The following is a 20,110-nucleotide window of genomic DNA, read 5'->3' on the forward strand; positions in this document are numbered from 1 at the left end:
GATCCCGATCTATCCTTAGATCTTGTTCTCCATCAACCGGTGAGATCCCTCTTTAGCTCAGATCCAGATCTGCACCATAACCCAATCACAGTATTCCAGATCTAGCACTTTATCAGATATTCAATAATTCACATGATGCTTTGCCAAATGATCTCCTTCCTCTTTTATAGCCTTAGTCCTTTCTCAATACCACGGTCCAAAACCATAGGATCAAAAAACTGTCGGACTAATACCATGAACCAACCATGAAAGTGCGTGAGATCAACACTTTTGGATGCAATACCACGGGCCAAAACCATAGGATCAAAAACTGTCGGACTAATACCATGAACCAACCATGAAAGTGCGTGAGATCAACACTTTTGGATGCAATACCACGGGCCAAAACCATAGGATCAAAAACTGTCGAACTAATACCATGAACCAACCATGAAAGTTCGTGAACTTTTCTCTTGCATGAAGGGAACTTTTCTCTGCATGAAAGTGCGTAAACTTTTCTCTACATGAAATAAACTTTTCTCTGCATAAAAGTGCGTGAACATTTCTCTACATGAAATAAATTCTTCTCTGCATAAAAGTGCGTGAACTTTTCTCTACATGGAATAAACTTTTCTCTGCATAAAAGTGCGTGAACTTTTCTCTACATGGAATAAACTTTTCTCTGCATAAAAGTGCGTGAACTTTTCTCTACATGGAATAAACTTTTCTCTGCATAAAAGTGCGTGAACTTTTCTCTACATGGAATAAACTTTTCTCTGCATAAAAGTGCGTGAACTTTTCGCTACATGAAGGAAACTTTGTTGCACTTATAATTTATCAAATAAATTTGCTGCACTATAATTTATCATTTGTGTGATTTTCCATCAAGGACAACACTTGTCTCATAATGCCAACAATCTCCCCCCTTTGGACTTGTCATACTGAGAATTGTCATCTGATATCTCTTCCGTAGATTCATCTAGATATATATAAGTGAGTTGATATTCTATGAGTTGTTTGCGATCAAGTACAACACATGCATCATAATGCCAACAATCTCCCCCTTTGGACTTGATGGCAACAATACCAAATCACTCTCCCCCTTTGACATCAAGGGCAAAGGGCGAACCAAGATATTCTCTTTCCTAGAAAGGCATTCCGTTGTTCATACTCGCCCTGAGTACCTGTTGAAATCTCTGAATGAGCTCCCCCTTTGTATATGCCAAGGTGTACCAATCTGTTCATGCTACATGTTGAAAGTTCTGCTCTTGCTGAATTGTGTTGTTCATGCTCCCCCTGTATGTAAGCAAGGTCTGCAAAAAGGTGTTCTACAAGAACATGACTCTATACATCATACATGACCTTCTTAGCACCAAATACTCATACATACATCCATCTCCCAACCAAGTAGGGATATACCAGAAAATGACAACCAAGTACATTACATCATTCATCCCAGGCATAGTGGGGAAACCAACATAGGCCGTTACATGACCTTGATATGACTGAAATATTTCATCAAATGACTACAATAGATAGAGACACACTATTACATCATGAGTCTTGATATGAACTTTACATCGAATGATATACATGACATTTATAACAGAGACCAAACACCTAAATAAGATCATGATAAACATCAGCAACAACACTGAATGATCTGCTTCATAGCATCTGTCACCAGCAACTTGTATTAGTGCATGAATCATCAAGGTATGTCCGTATCAACTCATCCTTTTGAACATAATTCTGTATATACAAAATCATTCTATCATATGTGAGAAACACCATAGCCATCCAGATCTGCGTGGACCAAGTATCATCAATTGGGAATATCAATCAACATATGTACGAAACAACCTATCATCATAAAGGTAAGAACTCATCATCATCAAGTCTCCAACAATGCAACTTTGAATAATCATCCATGTATCCAGCCAACAATCCTCATCCATATATGTGCCAAGAACAATAGGAATCCTGCATCATAACTGTAATATATGATATTTATGCATATGACGAAAACACCATATGAGTGACTCATCATCAAGTAAAGAAGATGTGAATTCAAGCTAAGTACTTCTCCTTATCCTTATGAAGATCACCATGTAAGCACCATTAGAGGATCAACCACAAATCTGATCTAAATATCAACTATGTAACCCCAAGAATCATCTGAACAACTCATAACCATATCATAGCAAGATGAATCATTTATCCATATAAACATCATCACCAAGGACTATTAACCATAATGCCAACAATGCATTAAAAGCATATGCTCCCCCTAAACCTATGCCATCTTGTTTACTGTCAGATCTGATCAGCAAGAAGTATCAATACATCATCATTATCAAGTTAGAAACAAAACACTTCTAACCATCAAGTCATTTCCACACATCATCAGCAAATTGTAACCATTATCAAACAGCGCAAATAATAAACCGAACCATGACTGATCCTTTTCCTGAACCTGTCCCTACTGCCTTTCCTCAAACAATCATATACGCGACTATGCCATAACCAACTCACGTATATACGTGACTTCTCTTTAAGAAACTTGCGTATGAGATTTAGGACACTGAAGTTTTACACTTCCAGCTCCCTCTAATTCTGTTATGTCTGTATGTTGTGTTGTGCCGCCTCTTTCTGACTGTACTTATTTCTTCTTCCACATCTTCAAGTGTGATGATGATGTTTTCTCCTTTTGGTATGGTGCCCATACTTTGTTCCTGCATTCCTTAGCTATATGTCCAAGCTTGTTACATGCATAACATCTTACATGTTTCATATTCCTCCTGTAGCAATCAGCAGCTTTGTGACCAAACAAATTGCAAGAAAAACAATATCCATTAAAGTACCTGGAATGTGATGATCTTTCGGTGTGATGATCTTGAACCATCCTTCTTCTGCATCTAGCTGCAACATGTCCAAGATTATGAAATTCATAACATTCAATATTATTCATCTGCGTAAATGGCCGACCATAGTTAGGAGTAAGATATTTTCTTTGAGGAGTATCTTTCCTTGATTGTTGATGGGGTTGACCTTTCATCTCCTTGTTGATCATTTTAGATTTCTCTTTAGAGTTCCTTGCCTCACCTTGTGAACTAGATTCACCTTCAACAGATTCATGAAAACCAAGACCAGTCTTGATAGCAGGAGACCTTTGACTACTAAGAATATCATCCAAGGCTTTAGTACTATCTTGAAATCGTAATAGTTTATCCTTTTCTTCTAATTTACCTTTCAAGATATTTACCTCAACTTGAAGTTGTTCCTCCTTTTCTAGACATTGCTTCTTCATGTCTTCTTCAACTTTCCTTCCTTCTTCCAACTGATGCCTTAGTTTGAGAATCTCCTTTTCTTGTTCTTCATTCAGATCCTGCTGCATTTGACGAATTCTAAAGGCACATTCCAGTTGAGATTTTAAGCTGATATCTTCGTTTACCTGTTTTTCAATAGCTTGGAGTAGATCTTTATTCTGCTTCTTTGATTCTTCAAGATCTTCCTTTAGCGAGCGGATCGTGGCTTCAAGACTTTCATAGTAACTGGATCTATCTCTAAGTTTCTTGATGGTTGTTCTTCTTTCATTGACTTCATCTCTTAATGATGTCACTTCACCCTGCAACTTTTGACATTGATTTTCCTTGTCCTTGAGTAACTTTCTTACCTTGTTTCCTTCCTCTAATTGAGCTTTTAGTTTGGTAACTTCTTCTTTGAAAGCACATTCCCTTTTGTTCAATAGATCTTGTTGATCTTTAATTTTGTCTGTAAGCCTTCTAAATACTTCCTCTATTTGATACTTTTCTTGCTCACCCATAAAAGCAAATTCAGTTGCTTCACTATCACTTTCATCTTTTCCAAATGGATAGATAGCTGGAACATCAGAGGATAGCAAATTCATACCTGATAGTTCATCTTCATTCTGAAATGATTCTGAATCTGAAGAGCTTCTTATACCTAATCCCCAATCGATTCTCCCACTGTCATAGTTCTTCTGAGATGTCTTCTTCTTCTTAGGTGCTTTCTTCTTAAGCTTCTTTCCCATAGTTCCACGGATCTCCTTCAAGTGATCAAGCTTCTACCAAAGGACCTGCTCTGATACCAATTGTTGGACATAATACTGAGGGGGGGGGGGGGGTGAATCAATATTATCACATCAATAAAACTTTTTCATTTCCATATTCAGATTCATATATGCTACTTCCACAACTTCTTATGATTCAGTTAGTTGATCCTTAATGAGTGCATTAGAACATTATCAACCATATTAACAGTAAACAGGTGCATTAAAATAGAACAGATCATCACACATAAGCCACACACATGAACACCATGATATAAGGTGGAAACCCAATGTGGGAGAAAACCACCTGCTGCAAGTCATCTCAATCTTCTTCTTAATAAGAAAATCTTTTTACAATATTTATGTACTAGTGCAGTCTTATACTAGTACGCAGGCTTCTACCTGCAGAGAGCTACAACCCTCTCTCGTTCTCCAGTCTCTCCTGGAAGGGAGCTACAACCCCCATAGTTCTTGTACTAGCCGATCCATTTACTAGTACGCAGGCTGCTACCTGCTACAATGCTCCAAAGTTCTCAACTGCTACTGGAAGGGAGCTACCACCCCCTTAGCTCTTGTACTAGCTAAGATACTAGTACGTAGGCACCGGCCTACAATATTCTCTCCTCCAGGTACCACATTTCATACATTTTTAGACTGGATACTCCTGAAGCACAACACATAATCTGAAAGGCCACGTTTCATCCAATTTTCATACTGGACCCATTAATATCACATAATCAATCAATCTTCTGAATCACCCAAACACTAGATCAATACATATACAAGGATAATATATGTGTTAGCACCCAGATCTAGTCCATCAGATCACATAAATATGAGCCATTATGATCTTGATCCAATATTAGTTCTCATCCTTCAATACTGAAGCTAAACACAATCAACCAAACAGGATATGCAGAATACTGACACCTTTAAACTGTCATCAGAACCCATCAACAACCAGCACCACCTGTGACTTCAAATATCATAGCTCAAATTGTATACGCTACTACAATGAACCAAACCTACATACATACGCGCTTACACCAAACCCAACCGGCGTACAGATCTATAAATATTCAAACATGACTTGCAGCGATTTCAAACTCAAGTTATACCCAGTTCAGATCATTACAAGCGTCAGTATACAGATCTAGAATAAGCATAATCAAATATATAGAGATAGTTCATTTCAAACCATTTGATCCCGATCTATCCTTAGATCTTGTTCTCCATCAACCGGTGAGATCCCTCTTTAGCTCAGATCCAGATCTGCACCATAACCCAATCACAGTATTCCAGATCTAGCACTTTATCAGATATTCAATAATTCACATGATGCTTTGCCAAATGATCTCCTTCCTCTTTTATAGCCCTAGTCCTTTCTCAATACCACGGTCCAAAACCATAGGATCAAAAAACTGTTGGACTAATACCATGAACCAACCATGAAAGTGCGTGAGATCAACACTTTTGGATGCAATACCACGGACCAAAACCATAGGATCAAAAACTGTCGGACTAATACCATGAACCAACCATGAAAGTGCGTGAGATCAACACTTTTGGATGCAATACCACGGGCCAAAACCATAGGATCAAAAACTGTCGGACTAATACCATGAACCAACCATGAAAGTGCGTGAGATCAACACTTTTGGATGCAATACCATGGGCCAAAACCATAGGATCAAAAACTGTCGAACTAATACCATGAACCAACCATGAAAGTGCGTGAACTTTTCTCTTGCATGAAGGGAACTTTTCTCTGCATGAAAGTGCGTAAACTTTTCTCTACATGAAATAAACTTTTCTCTGCATAAAAGTGCGTGAACATTTCTCTACATGAAATAAATTCTTCTCTGCATAAAAGTGCGTGAACTTTTCTCTACATGGAATAAACTTTTCTCTGCATAAAAGTGCGTGAACTTTTCTCTACATGGAATAAACTTTTCTCTGCATACAAGTGCGTGAACTTTTCTCTACATGGAATAAACGTTTCTCTACATAAAAGTGCATGAACTTTTCTCTACATGGAATAAACTTTTCTTTGCATAAAAGTGCGTGAACTTTTCTCTACATGAAGGAAACTTTGTTGCACTTATAATTTATCAAATAAATTTGCTGCACTATAATTTATCATTTGTGTGATTTGCCATCAAGGACAACACTTGTCTCATAATGCCAACAATCTCGCCCTTTGGACTTGTCATACTGAGAATTGTCATCTGATATCTCTTCCATAGATTCATCTAGATATATATAAGTGAGTTGATCTTCTATGAGTTTTTTTCCATCAAGTACAACACATGCATCATAATGCCAACAAGAATGCAGAATGAAAAGAAAACTAAATTACTTTTGCAGAAATGAAACTAATGGTAGAATAGTAGAAATAAGAAGTAGAAGAAATAAAGAATCACATATTTCTGAGACAACTCCCTGGAAATGGTGCCAAAAAGTGATGAGCACCAATATTGCAGCAAGAATGCTCCAACTCCTAGGCTACCAACTTTACTTTATCAACCTGGGGTTCGTACAAACTTGGAGGTGACAGTGTTGTATACACAAGTAAAAGTGATGGTTCTGCCTTTTGTCACTTGTTCAGCTGGCGAGAGACCACTGGGGGTTTTCAAGCTAGACTTCTATGAATTCAGAAGGAGCTTGGTTTCTTGATGAAAGAAAGGGAAATCTACTCTAAGAGAGAGCTGATCTATTGCAATAATGGAAAAGACCGAAATTCAATGCTAAATCACATCATTTCCTAATTAACTGCTAAGAAACTATGCTTTGCAATAATGCTAAATTAACATGAACCAAATGCTATTGTCTAAGCATGGAAGTTAAAAGCATCAAACATCACTATTGTGCAAGTAAAAGGGATGAAATAACTTTGTTTTTGTATTTTTGTTCTTTTCATGCAAAATCAAATATGCAAACTAATGTCTTATGGTTATGTGCAGGTGGTTTAAGGATGTTTGAGGATGGCTGGAAGGTTTAGGAGATGGGTGGATGGTGTGGGAGACTCATGGGTGACCTTTGGGGGATTCCCAAAGGTTTTCCCTCAATTCGGCCCAAAACAGGCCACTACAGGAAAACCTACAGGATGTACTAGAAACCTACAAGATTCCCTGTATTTCCATAGGATGTAGTAGTGATAAAAAAGATGGGTGTTGGATGTGATGGAAAGCTTAGGGAAGGCAGTTGATGGGTGGAACGGAGTGAGAAGGGACCTAGGATCACTCATAAGTCAACAACAAGGTTAGGAGATGGTTGGATTCGCTCAATGTGCTTGGAAGAATTTCTATGTAAAATGATGAAATTGGTGAAGGCAATGGTGAAAGCAAGGAATGATTATGGTGGATGAAGTGGAAAGTAAATGTTGGCTATGAGGTCTTTTTCTTCTCCTAAAGCACATGCTCTACATCAAACATGTATAATTTCTAAAAGGTCATGTAAACAAGAAGCATTCTCATAAGCTAGAAAAGCATAATTAATGAACTAATTGTTTACCTTATGAATGAGGAAAGTAACTGAAAGGAATGGAATCAAGGATGAGATCTACTGCAATAATGAGGATAGAAGAGATGGAAAGGAAATCCTACTTTTCCAAAATGATCAAATACTAGCTTAAATACAGTAAACTCTAAAGCTTATGAAAGAAATAGAAATTTGTGTTTTTGGGGTTGCATAAGGTTCCCTTCCTCAAATCATGATCCCAAAGGGAAGAAGTGTGGCCAAGACACCTCCTGAGAGCCTTGTAGTGCTTCTTCTATCCCTGCCAACCTCCTACTGAGGTAAGGCACAACTCGAAGCAAACTAATAAACAACTAATCAAATTTACACTGTTTGCAATGAAAATACCTCTGAAGACAAATTAACAATGAAGCTATGAAACTAAGTTAAACATACATATATAAAAAGAGGAGCCTTGCATGCTAGGGTTGGGCCCTAACCCAAGAGCTTCAGCCATCTAAGTTAGCTTAGTGCTGGCTCAAAACAACACTCATTCTTATTACCAAAACATAAAATTACATCAAAATCTTACACAAGTTTGGAGCTCCAAAATACTTAGAGTTTTATGACAAAAATTTGAATCCTAATGAGGCTCTATGCCTCTCTACTTATAAAACTGAAGTCCCCATGAATTCCTCAAAATTATGGAGCCTCGGCTCCCAAACTTGAGATAAACTAGCTCTTTGTCTCCCACTTTCTCGGCTACCTTCTTATCCTCATGACTGGGATGCTTGCACTCCGAGTTGGTGTGATAAATGGAGGAATATTCAAATGGGGGAGAAGTAAATGAGGAGGATTTAACTCCTACAATCCCTCTCCCTTGTCTCATTCAAGTTTCAACCTCAGTATTTGCCAAAATTCCTTGATTTCCTCCTTTAAACCTGCATTCAGTGCATATTAGTCCACTAGGCATGATATCCCACTCTAACTCATATCATAAAAAAAATATAATCAAAAACATGTAATAAGTTGTGAGAAAAGTTGGTTTGACTAAGCTAGGAGGTGAATTAAGGCCCATATAGTTACCCAATGATGAGGCTCATCATCATTGTCCCTCAGAAATGCGCAAACCAGTCATGGAGGATAGTGCTTGGGTAGAAATGCGCATTTGTTGGGAGAAAGATAGAGCCTTCCTTCCCTAGATTGTGCAATGTTGTTTTGGTGAAGGAAGAGTCTGGGCCAAGGTTGGCTAGACTCACCGATAGGAAACTAAAAGAAAATATGAAAGTTAATGCATGGAAACACTAAGTGAAAGCAGAAGTGATTGATGTTTCATGCAAATATAAATGAAAGATTCAATAGATGGATCAACATGCATGTGGGTGAAGCGAGTTGCCAAATTGATGATCGTTTATGCAAAATAGTTTCATGCATGCGATAATAGTGATATAGCAATGAAAACTGAAATAGTGCTAAGACAAGCTTGTATATGTGTAAACAAGAAAAAGCATTCAAAGAAATCAAGCAATCAACACTCACACGAATGAAAACACAAAAAGCGACAGAAATGCTAAAAAAGACAAGATGAGGCCACTTACCCGTCAATAGTTGAGTTGGATGTGTTGAAGTGTCCTGGATGTGCTTTGTGATGTCAAATCTCCAAGACCGATGTGAAATAATGAGCTCTAATGCGTCAAATAAATAAGTTTTGAGCTCATGACGCGCATGCCACAAATCTAGGAAAAAGCGACCTTGGAGGAAAGTTGCTAAAACACCTTTGCATGTAACCTCCAGCTACTAAAAATAGCTCCTTGAATCATGGGATGCCTTTTCCATGTTTCCTTTTGCTATTCTTAGAAAAAGCAAGCCATGCATGCAAGTCAAGTTTCCTTGGTCTCGGGTGGAACTGGTCAACCAAACTGCTCATGCATGGAGCTGCCCAACTGCTGGAGGGAAATACGCATTTCTGGCTAGGAGCTAGGCTAGTTGCCCAGGAAATTTGCACAATCTATGGGCAGAGAAGCTAACTGTTGCCCAGATTTGTGCAAATTCTGGGCTGAGCAGCCATGCTGAGCAAAAATTGTGCAATTTTCACTATGAGGGTTGACTGGCACAATTGTGCAATTCTGGAGCCTAACAGGCTACCAGACAAGATTGTGCAATTTCTAGAGGGAAGGTTGATTTCCCTCTAGGATTGTGCAATCTCTTGGGGAATCTTCTCAGCCTATAGCTAGACCAAGTCCAGATGAATAGCCTGTGAGGGAAATGCATCAAGCTCTGATCGACAAGCTGCCTTTATGCAAGAAAAACACTGAAGCTTGTGTACTTGAGGAAGTAAGACAAGGTGCTATGGAAAGTTGGTAGGGAGGCTCCAAAACGAAGCTAAGGCAAAATTTTGGAGGGTGGTTGTAGACGCTACAAAACTTGGTGACACTCTGGTAGAACTCCAGCTCTCTAAATGGACCTTGTTCATGAAAAGCAAGTCTAACACCTCCGGAAGTATTGTTCAATTCTTCGTTCATCTTGGTTTCACACTAGCTTGATTGTAAGATGTAGCATCTTCCAAGCTCTTGGTCGATTGAATCACATTCCAAGCCAAGGAAACACAGTTGTTTCGATTAGGGTTGAGGGGTATATTGGTGCATAAGCAGTATAGTCGTTAGAGTCTTAGTTTCATCTCTGGTGTTTCTCCACTACCAGCAGGCCTGGACAGTACCCTGGCGGAGTCACATAGGAACAGAAGCATGGCTCTTCTACCAGCAAGCATGGTCAGTACCTTGGCGAAGTTACTTGCATCACCTCTCTGCGCAGGAAGTGTTTCTCTTCTTTCGCCTTATTCATTTTTCATTTTTTTTTTTTTTTTTTCACTTTTCAATTTTCCATTTTTCTTCATTTTTTAAATTGTGCATAGCACTTATTCATTTAAGAGGTGGAAGAGAGATCCCAACTTATTGAGAGTAGAAGAGGTTGTTCCAGTAGAGAATTAATTTATTATACCTCTGATGTGCCTGTTAAGTTTTTCCCCCTCACCTTACTCTACTTGACTGAGCTGACAAGGATTAACCCAAATTCAACCGCTAGAGTAGGTGACACTAGTTAGTGCGCAAGCGTTGTGTTTTCACCAAGGTTCACTTCGAACAGTACATATTTTCCTTCAATGTATCATGGACTAAAAGTAACAATATCTTCATACAGAGGCAAGATGACAGATAACCAAGTAGTGATAGTTGTACATGTCCTCTTGTACTTTACCCAGCTTGTTTCAAGATTCATACATGGTTTCATGCGAAACTAACCTACAAACGAAACAAGAGAACTAACAAACAACAAAACAAGGTAAGAGAAGAAGAAAAAGTGCAAGAAAAGCTAGCAAACAAGCAAGCAAACTAACAAACCAACAAATCAGGTAAGCAAAGAAGCATGCAAGCAAACCAACTAAAAGCAAACACTACTCCTACTCCTAAACTAATGGTGCATGGGCCTGATCACATGAAGTGATATTTCCAATGCATCCACCAACACATTGGGTACCGACACATTGGTTGACCCATGTTGGTAAAGGCATGGTCTGCGAGCAACCTAGTTGTGCGAACCAGCAAGCAAGAAAGATATAACAATGAATAAAACCACACTTCATGATCCAAAGTGCCCATAGGACATAAGTGAGTACAAGTGCATGACAAGAAGTCTGTGGACTTATCATGAAGCTATGTGACACTGCGTGCAAATTTGAAGCATAAGCACACTCATGACTGTGACATGCAAGCAAATGAAAGAAACAAAGATAAATTTTGCTGTGCATGCGTTCTTGCAATTTCAGACTTGTCTAATGCATGAGCGATAGGATCATGTAGTTCGAGTGGAGGAAGTATGATCTGTGTGTGAGATGGATCTTCAATGCATATATATGAGGAGCCTTGGGTGATTGAATAGTTTCCTTGATCAGAATTGAGACTAACCCCAAGAGAACAAGGGCTTGACATAACCATCAGCTCGAGTTCAAGTGCCTCGACAGTCTTGGGTGTTTCAACTTCATCATCAGATAGATAATCATAGACCGGTGGCTTCTAAAGATCAATCACGATAGAGTCATAGTCATGATTGAATATGGGAGTAAATGGATCACGAAAACCACGATCAGAAAAATCAATGATTTCATCATCATCCTCATGATCAGATGAATCAAACAGAGGGGTAGATGAAAAGCAAACAAACTCATCCTCTGTGGTTCTAGAAAAGGTAGATGAAAGGTCAAGTGTATTTTCAATGAATAACTTATCCTCTCCGTTATCGAATGATGGACTGACATCCGGTGTATCTTGTGAGTGATCAAAAATGGGTGCATCCATGGATGGAGATACACATGCAAAATCATCGATGGCAGGTTCACCAAAGATGTGAGGGAAGAACGGAGGAGGCTCAAATGGAAGGGAGTCATCCTTCGCCAAGTGTTGATGCTGAAGCTCCCACTTGTACTCTTCATGAATGACAACGCATGTTGGTTGTGCAACACCAACTCTGTAAGTGGCTTGTTCCTCGTTCACAACAAATGAAGAGTCTGGAATGGAAGAACACAAGATAGTATCATCCAAAGGAACAACCGAGTGCGAAGATGAAGGTTGTGGAACATAATGGATATGACAACTCGAAGGACTCACAATCCAATCTACACGAAAATTAAGTGAAGTGATTTTGGGAGGATGTGAAAGTTAAGCAATTGTGTGAGCATGATACTCAACATCACTCGGCAATGGTGGAGTTGTTTGATGAGGGGATGGTGGATAATCACTCGTGACAGTGACTGCATCCACATTAGATTGCGTAGCTCCCTCACTAAAGAAGGTTGAGTGAGGCTTGATTTCAAACTTCTTCTTGGGACAAGAACATTTCTTAATGCAATACTCAAATCGGTCCTAGAGATAAAGGAATTTCATTTAGCTCCTTGGAGCTTGAAACTGCAAGTCACGGAAGTGATACCAAAAATCCATAATCGATTCATGCAAGGCCTTCCATTGTTGTAAAAAAAATTGGTCAAGATGGTCTTGATCGAAATGATAGAAGGTATGTTCAATGAGATCATAGAATTGCTCAAGTGAGTGCATGCTATCAGCCTGTAAGTTGAACAAGCATCGAAGTGGAGATTCGTGAATTGTGTATGCAAGAAGCATGCTGGCCTGTTCGTTGGAACACCTATCTTCCTCATGATATGTGGAAAGAAAGCCATGTAAGTACTCAGGTCAGGCCACTTCGTGTTGGCCTGGTGTGGCCTGACCCAGGTTCAACATTAGTTAGCCAAACAAATCCCTACACTATTGGCCCTTTCGGCATCAACCCACGGAGCGCAGACTAAAGTCTCACCAAAACCAATTAGGGATGCTGGAACCAAGTTTCCACACCCTGGGATGGTCATGATGTCGGTTTATTCCTCCTATTCCTACTTTCACGCAGGTCGTTAAGTTCTAGGACTCTGTTAGTCTAGCCCTTTATTCCATCCTTCAGTACCTCCACGAAAGGATACGATTGGCCTTCACGTAGCATTCAGATCCCCAACCTAGCTTAAGTGTCTTACTTATCTTATTAAACTATCATAGTTAGCATTGCATAAACAAATATCCTTATTTGCATTCAATTATCCAACATAATTACATACATTCGCGCATCACATAAGAATTATAAACGAAATTCATACACAATATGACAAGATGCATTAACAGGAAACAAAGACACAAAATTTCTAGAATACTTCTCTTTACTGATATCTTCAGATGATTACAGACTCTATCTGCCCTGTGCACATAGCTGCAAGGGTCTACACACTTAGCTGTAGACTTCCACCCTAGGCCTCTGCGCACTCGGCTGCAAAGCCTCTACCTACACTAAGACTCGAAACTTAGACTTCTCTTCTTATCACTCAAAACTTCTTTTACAACTCATGACTCGTTCGAACTACTTAGAGCTTACTTACTTAGCTCTTTTTATACCATCCCATGGTCCGTAGACCAAGGGTAGATCTTTATAGCCGACTTTACTTTACAGAATAAGGGCGGATAACCCTTTATGACTCACGACACCTTCACGCTCTGTGGCCACAAAATATGGAGTCTTTACAACTTTATTACAAAATTTGACCCAAAACATGGGCTTTTAGCCCCAAAACTGTCCTTGGGGGATCTTGTTCCCAACAGGTCCCCAACACAAACATCGTGACTTGCTCTCGAGTCACTCGGCAGGCGTAGAGATCTTAGTGCGAAGACATCCCAGCTCGACCCATATGACTGCAACTTGAGAAGTGCACTGTGTGGCCACCTACTTCGTGTCTTCGACCATTTTCTTGGTCACTACTCCTGAACTATCGACTTTCGTCTCAGCATCCTTGGTGATTTGGGGACTTCTCCTGATACTTCGGAAACCTCAGGAGTAGCTTCTTCAGCCTCCATCTCAATTTTCGACACTGACTCCTCTGTTGCAGTATCTATAGCCTCTGTGGGCGCCGACATGATGTTCTGCAAGAACTCCTGTGTCTCCTTTAGCAATGTCTCAAATACTAAACTGGTTATCAGAAGTTCATAGTTCTCATGATTCATGTGTGCATGAGAGCTCAACAACTCAATTCTTGAAATGCCAAGTGTTTTTCACTAGACAACCACCTATAATTTATAGGGCATTTTGAATTCAAATCTAACTCTTCCCCCGAAATTCAGTTCATCAATGCTGGATTGGTGAGAGATTTTCAAGGATCTGACCCATAAATTTCGTCTTAAATGCCAGCCGCCCACTCCATTTGGTCCCATTTCTACTGTTAAATCATGAATAGTGACTTTAACGTTCACTTTCTGGCTGACCTGTGTGATTTCTCCCTAGGTAGTGCAACTCCCTTCGTGCTATCGTGAACCCTATGACACTTCCTTGCTTCGTACAATCTCCCAATTACGCAGCTCCCCAACCTGTGTAGTGTAGTTTATAGTCTCACACCTCCTTTCAACTGCTTGGAGTGCTAAGACTATGCTACCTTGATATAGTCATATGGCCGGACCACTAGTGTATGGCTTCAAGTGATTTCCATTCACCTTTCCTGGGAATGGATCTCCATTCAATTTGACCAAATGAACCGCTCCTCCATCGGTAATCTCCTTAATGACATAGGGCCCTAACCAGTGCATTCTGAATTTCCCTAGAAATTTATCAAACTTATTGTCATATAACAAAACCAGGTCATTTACATTAAAGGTGCAAAACTTAATGTGTTGATCATGCCATGCTTTTTCGCACTGCTTTTGGACTTGTTGGTGAAATCTAGCTAGAAATCTTTCTTCGTTAAGCTCAACCAGCTACACGAGCCTCTCCTCCAGGGCTCCGTGATCCGTCATACCCATGAGTGCCACTACACATAGACTAGGCACAATGTATTCCATGGGCATCACTGCTTCAACACCATATAGAAGCCTAAAGGGTGTTTGTCCAGTAAACTTCTTGCATGTCGTCTGATAGGCCCATAGTTTTGTGGGCATGCGTAAGCAGGGCTCCACGATCCGTCATACCCATGAGTGCCACTATGCGTAGACTAGGCATAATGTATTCCATGGGCATCACTGCTTCAATGCCATATATAAGCCTAAAGTGTGTTTGTCTAGTAAAATTCTTGCATGTCGTTTGATAGGCCCATAGTACTGTGGGCATGTGTAGGTCCCAATCACTTCGTTGAGCATTGCAAACCTTGGTGAGAATGTTCTCTAGCACTTTATTGAATGCTTCCACTGTCCCGTTAGCCTGTAGGTGATAAGGCGTGCTCTTCTAGTGATATACCTAAAATTCCTCCATTAGTGCGCAAATCGTTTCATTTAGAAAGTGCATACCACAATCACTCATCAAATTCTTTGGACACCCAAATCACGTTAGTACATACTCCAAGAGGAACTTCACAATATTCGCGCCTATACAATCCTTCATCGGCTGTGCCTCTGCCCATCGAATCAAATACTCCGTCGTAGTGATAATGTACCTTGCTCACATTTTTCCTTGGAGCTGGATAGGTCCCACAAAATATATCTCCCATTTCTCAAAGGGTTGTAGTGTCATCTATGGATTCAAAGGTAGCATATCCCTTTGCGATGGCCTACGAATCCTTTGACACACATCACACGCTTTGCAATACGCTTTCAAATCCTGATGGAGGGTTGGCCACCACAACCCTGCGCGTAGAATCTTCTGCACAATTGCTCTCCCTAGATAATTCCCTCCTGCGATGCCCCCATGAGCATCCATGAGGATACTGCACCTTTCAAACTCCAATGCATACCGTCACAATATCTCAGCAGACCCCATTTTATACAGATGCCAAGAAATGACAGAAAAGTCGACCGCGTGCACCACTAACTCCTTCTTTTGTTGGACTGTGTATCCTTCTAGGGTAGTTCCCGTCGTTAGGAAGTGTATGATATCCTCAAAATGACCATCCGCAATGTGCACTATAAATAGATGTGTGTCACGCAATCCCTCGTCCAAGTTAGTGGGCTCTTCCCATGTTTCAATGCGCGACAGATGGTCTGGTCCCGCGTTCAGTCATCCAGGCTTCACAATAACTTCAAAATCATACTCCTAGAACAATAACAACCACCTGCAGATTCTCCCCCCCAACACAGGCTTATTGACCAGGTATTTCAGCGTGGAATGATCTGTATACATCTTAAAATGGCCACCCAACAAATAGTGTCTAAACTTCTGGAGTGCATATACCATGGCTAACCCTTCGTGCTCGATGGTGGAATAGTTCTTCCCCACTTTGGATATCCTTTTGTTTGCGAATGTTATAGGATGGTCCAAGTCTCCTGCGCCACCCTCTGTCAGTATTGCTCCCAGCGCTATACATGACATGTCGACATGTACATGAAACTCCTTCTTCCAATCCAAGAAGACTAAAATCGGCGCGGTGACCATCTTTTCCTTCAATACATCCAAGCTTCTCTTACAATCCTCATTCTAGTAGAATGTGGCATCCTTTTTCAACAACTTCTCCATAGGCACGATGATCTGGGCATAGCCTTTGATAAACTTTCTGTAATATCTTGTATGTCCTAGGGTAGCGCGCAACTGTTTCACACTCCTCAGTACTTCCAAGTTAACTATCACCGCGATCTTCATGGGATCTACCATTAGTCCTTGTCTACAAACCACATGACCCAACAGGGTCCCAAAAGGAACATAAAACAGGCACTTCTCCAAATTGAGCTCGATCTAGTATCTTCGATAGGTATCTAGCATCAGGCGTAAGCTTGTCACATGACGCTTCACCAGCCCAAACACAGTCCAGTCATCAAAGTATACGTCCAAGAACTTATGAATAAATTCCTTGAACGTCGCAATGACTACACACGAAAAAATCGCAGGTGCATTCTTCAATCTGGAAGGCATTACAGTGTACTGAAAACACCCCCACTCAGTCGCGAAGTTCATATTGCTCCTATCTTCTAGCGTGATTTTGATTTGATGGTACCCAGAGAATCCATCAGTGAAGGAATATGCTTCATGGCCACCTGCATTGTCCAACACTTCATCAGTGAATGGAGTTAAGAAAGGATCGTGTACACAAGCATCATTCAACTTCCTGAGATCTACACATATCCTTATTTCATCCTTCTACTTCTTCTCCTATACCAAAATTGGGCTTACCCAATCATATTCTTCCATAGGCTCAATGATGCCTGCCACGAGCATCTTTTCTAGCTCTAAGCGGACCTTTTCCTTATACTTCGGATTGAGACGGTAAGGTCTTTGCTTAACTGGCTTCGCATCGGGCTTCAACGCGATCTTCATAATGCATAGGTCCCCGATTATCCCTTTTAGAACCGTAAACTTGGTAGGGAACAAATCCTGGTATTCACAGAGCAATTCAGTGACATTATCCACCATCGCATCATCCCAGTAATCTCCAATATTTGCAAATTTGGGCTCTACCTTTGTACCAATATTTACCTGTTTTGTTTTTAGTGGCACGGTTATATCAGGATTCTCAATCTGTGGTCCTTCAACATCACGGTGACCTTCTGTTTCAGGGATGTTAACCTTTTGCGGACCCTCATCTTCTTCTTGAGCCGTCACATTATAGCATTCCAGTGCATGACTTAGCTAAGAAGTCCAATCGAGTTGAATCAGGTCCAAAAGATCCTGCAGTATCCTAAAGATCGTTGCTTTCACTTCTTGTAGCATTTCGTCAATACAGTGAAACCCGTCTTCAAAGCCAAATGTCATTATGAATCCTTCACGCAGAATATCCCATTCACCTGTACCATGGTGGAGCTCCATTTCTAAGTACCAGTTCATCGGGATGACATCCAGGATGTGACAGAATAAGTGCACACATTCAGATTAGGGCTTCTCTCCATAAGCCTGAGCCCATTTGGCCAAGTGCATGCGTGGATCATCCTTCCCGTCATACTTGTCTGTCATTCATACCTTTGGCTTCCCAAAGCATGTTCTCATCATCCTCCTATATTCGTGCCAATCATCAATGCCACCCTTGTGCGTACCCCACCATCTTGCAAGCGTAGCGCAGAGTGCCCAGTCTAAAGCTTAGAAGCGCTGCTTTTCTGGTACCTCTCATTCAAATGCATCCAAGAATATATCTAAATCATTTAGGCCATCATAAGTGGGCATATTTATTACCTATGATGACACACAGTGCAGTGACCGGGTCATCATGTTACAGCTCAGTGTGGTTACTTCATGTAACTGATTCTCCCAGCACTCTAATTCTTCATGAGATTCCGAGCTGCAGGAACTCTCACAATCCCATGTAATTCGTCCATCTGCTCTTGGATTCACCCAATCTTGGTCTCACATTGTTATCTTATAGATACAGTCCAAATCGTCATCACTCTCATAATTGTGGACTAGTTCAGTATAGCGCGATCCTTCAACAACATCTAGGGGTACTATTACGTGGAGCAATTTCTTCTCAAGTATCATCTTTCACTTCTTTAGGTTGATTACCACGTTCATTTCAGTAGCCCAATCAATTCCAAGGAGCGCAGGATAGGGGTTGATGTCATCTACAATTTCTATTACTTCAAAGTCTGCTAATGCGCTCGTGCCTTCAATATCTACAGTCACCCCTTGCAGCCACCCCATGGGGATGATCTTTTGTTGATTTTCCATCCTTAACTAAATCGGAGACCACTAGAATGTGGGTCTTCCCATCTGTTCCCAAGTCTTCTTTGGTAGGATGTTCAAGTTAGACCCCAGATCCAAAATAACATGATCCATTTCATACTCTCATATCTGTGCGGTCAACGTCATGTCTCATCTTGTCCTTGTTTTATGCTTACCAATTTTTCGTACCACGCACGATTCACCCAGAGTGTTTCTGACGCATTTATTTATAAGCTCCTATAATCCCTTCACAACCTTCCTATCGCGTAGCAACTTCATACAAGTCTCTAGGAAGGTTGTAAGCATAGAAGGGTCCATCTCCTAATCAGGCTTATACTTGGTTCCTGAAGTGGAGGCCTTAGCGAAGCTCTTCTTTGCTTCCATGAATGTTTCACGTGTGTGCTCCAAATCAAATTTAGCCTCCTTTGCCGAAGCTTTACGAACCCATGTGCTATCTTCAGGTTGTTTCCCCTTATCATCCCCTGTTGCAATTCCACTTTGGAGCACTATATTGACATTCAGATCCTCTTCGCAAGGCTCAGAACTCATCATCTATAGGTTCTGAGTTGGTTGAGGTGGTGGCACCCCTTTGTTGCATATCCTCGTTATCAGCATAGGATAGTCCTCCTTTCCATGATCAAATAAAGTGCAATATTTGCATGATGGATGTGTTGGGTTAGTGCAATCACGGGCATAGTGTCCTGGTCCTCTGCAATTGTATCAGATTAGTTGTCCCTGACCTCTACCAGGTCCTCCTCCGCCTCGGCCTGGTTCGCGCCCCTGAAAGCCTGTTCGCACCATCCCCATGTTCTGGTCAAGCGGCCGCATTTCTTCCTGAACCCTATAGGCGGGTGTTCTATCCATCATCAATTCATAGCTCCTACAGTTGCACTCATCATGCCCTACCAACCTACAGAAGTTGCAGAACAGTTGTTGTGGTGTTTGTACAAACTTTTGCAGCAAATGACAGTTATCCGTCGTATGTTTTCCAGCAACCTGACAAATAGCACACCACAATGCAGGCCACGCGCTTGGTTTTGATTGGGCCTCCAGCCTCAAAGGCATCGATCCTCCTCCTACAATTTAGTTCGTAAAGACCGGGCAATGGTATTTGTCATGCCCTTGACCCTTGCATTTCAGGCACCACACCTCTTCGCGCACCTCCGGTTGAACTATCCTGTCCTGCTTCAAGCTCAACATTTCAATGCAAATATTTTGCAACTGTGCATGGATTTGCTGAACCCCCAAATTCAGATCTTGCATCAGTGTTTCATGCAGTCTCATTGCAATCTCCAAGGCCTCTACCTAAGTCATTATATTCGATTGGGATAGTGCAACCCTCAAGTGTGGCAGGAGCGAAGCCACGAACCATTCGCGGTGCTATCCATCTGTTAAGTTCATATTATCCTCACAGATTTTACACTTCAATATTTGATCTAATTCCTAAGGTGTCTCACC

This window comes from Pinus tabuliformis, chromosome 9, assembly GCF_031772625.1.
Source record: "Pinus tabuliformis cultivar Carrire ecotype Pingquan chromosome 9, CPIR1, whole genome shotgun sequence".
NCBI classification, from domain to species: Eukaryota; Viridiplantae; Streptophyta; class Pinopsida; order Pinales; family Pinaceae; genus Pinus; species Pinus tabuliformis.